This window comes from Amblyomma mixtum, chromosome 5 (assembly GCF_055824585.1).
Source record: "Amblyomma mixtum isolate Tamu chromosome 5, ASM5582458v1, whole genome shotgun sequence".
NCBI classification, from domain to species: Eukaryota; Metazoa; Arthropoda; class Arachnida; order Ixodida; family Ixodidae; genus Amblyomma; species Amblyomma mixtum.
The window spans coordinates 39,692,542-39,694,954 of NC_143016.1; positions in this window are offsets into that span (position 1 = coordinate 39,692,542).

Here is a 2,413-nt window from a genome sequence, read left to right on the forward strand (position 1 = left end):
GGCTGCTGCTGAAATTAAAGAACTATGAAACCAAGGGGTGGGAATTTGGGCGAGTTGGTACGGAATCTTGAAACACTCGGGAGGAGTTCTTTGAAGCTATGCTCCGAAAACTGGAAGTTTGTCGCGAGCTGGCTACGCGCCGCGAGGGCGTAACAACAAAGTGCCCAGCAGCTGTTAGCTTCAGTCTGTCATCGATTCATGGTCAAAGCCAAGCTGAGAGAAGCAAATGTAATGATAGATTATCAGTAACATAGTGCAGGACTGCTTCTAGAGGCAAACCACCATTTAGGTGACCCACAGCGCGAGTTGCCCAGCTACGCCTAAGAGCTAAGCACTCCTGCGGTGTCCAGATCGGACTACGGCGCTCACATTTTCCAGAGGACTGGGCGACAGCATGTATCTCGTTCGACACTAGAACACCAGGAGACTTCGCTAAGGAGCTGGAGGCGGGGCTCATAATATGCATGTATGCGTTTATGAGGTGACGTGGCTTGTGACTGGCTCACGAAATCGGCCAAGTCGAGACGACTAAGCGTACTCGGCGTAGCGCATCGCCCACCTCCCCATTCGCGAAAGTGCCATTACGGGCTCCAAGACCAAGCGGAACGCCAGGCTACGATACGACGCTGCCACATAAACGCCGAGGTGGAGGCGCAGCCTAGCGGATGCGTAACAATGGCGCCTACTCTCAATGTGAAAGAACGGCCAAAAGCAGACGACCTTTTCTGCTTATTGCTATCGCTTGGCAATGTAGCCTCGAATAATGGCTGTGGACTATCTCTCGCCGGCCCTTTGAATGCGGGGGCCAATGGCATGCCCACCGCATGCGGCTACTTCAAGGCCGATCAAGCGCCTGTGTCGAGTTCGGCAAAACAGCCCGTAGAGAAGAAACAGACTGCACTTCATAAGTAAAAAAAAAAAAATGGGTGCTGATTCTCATGACCGCATACTTATTCCAGCTGTTTAGTCAAACATGGTCCGCTACAGAGAGGCACTTACAAGTCCTGAACTTCCATGCTTGTGAGTCTTCGCGGTACAGAGACACATAAAACAAAAGGAATGGGAACATCTGTCCCTAGGAGTGAAGTCCTGAAAAGTAATTATTATTTCATGCGCCTCATATTCCTCATTTCAATGGGAACATCTGTCTGTGGGAGTGACGTCCTGAAAAGTAATTATTATTTCATGCTCCTCATATTCCTCATTTATTTTCTTTTTCCTCTCCTATCTTCTTCATTATGCCTTGTGGTTGCACTTCGCGTTGGTTTTTGCTTCCTCCATGCGCAGTGAACCAGACATGCAGCTATTGAAAAAACTGCTTTCCATCCATATTTGCTCACTCGTGTCCCGAGCGCTATGATGCCATTCTTTGTTTTGCCTATTCGCCGATATTGTTCTTTTATGGCGAATACGGAGTTTGCCCTTGCTCGATTCGCATTCGTATCAAGATCGGCAATAAGCGACTACGATGAACCTTCTTGTGCCATCAAAAGCAAGAAAAAATATGTTGCGCATCATATTCAAGTATTGTTTTTGCGATCTCAATAATGATGCAGCAGACTGCTTATCCACTTCGGTCTGCGTATTAGTTCTATATTAAGGAGAGTAATCTATTGGTAGCCGTGCTCTCTTCATCCGTTACTGTTTAAACAAGCTCTTTCAGTACGGCACAGTCACACAGTGACGGCCGAAGCCCGCAGCACCTCGCCCAAAATGCCTCTCATGGCCCTTCAACACCTAGTGATAGCATTTTGATTTAAGGAAGACTTGCCAAGTCTGCGGTTCTGCAGTTAACTTTTAACGCTTGCACTGCAGCGAACGCGAGGCTGAAACGGAAAGTGCGCTGTAGTTTGCCTGTGGCGCCCTTAACGATCTTTACCGTGCAGCGAAGCCGAAAAAAGAGAACGCTGAGTCCACACCAACTCGTTAAGAACGTGGTCCACAGCCGTGGCCAAGAAGCTCCGACGTCAGCAGCTCCAGTCCTTTCAGTTCTGTCCGCGGATTGTAAAGTGAACGACGAGCTTCAGTACTGTTGTTTCCTACTCCCTGATCATGCATGCCGCCGGTCTCGAACCCTTGTTTTAAAGTTCTGCTGCTGTAGATTCCCTTCGCCCCTTAGGTTCCCTTCGCTGCCAAATTCACAGCTCAACAGTTTACTCGGGTAGGCGAACTTTAGGAGCTTTTACTAGCAGCCGCCCCCGAGCAAACTATCGCGATCGGGATATCTCCCGACAATGAAGTTGATCTCATCCTCTCGTTCTCCTCTCGGATGGCGTGCTTATACTTCGCCTTTTCCAACACCGTCGCTCTATGCTGACTTGCCAGAGCGGACGACACCGAACGTCCTGTGTGATCCCGATGAAGCGTCGTATGGAGGGACGCCGACTTTCAAGGGATGATAACATTAATCTGC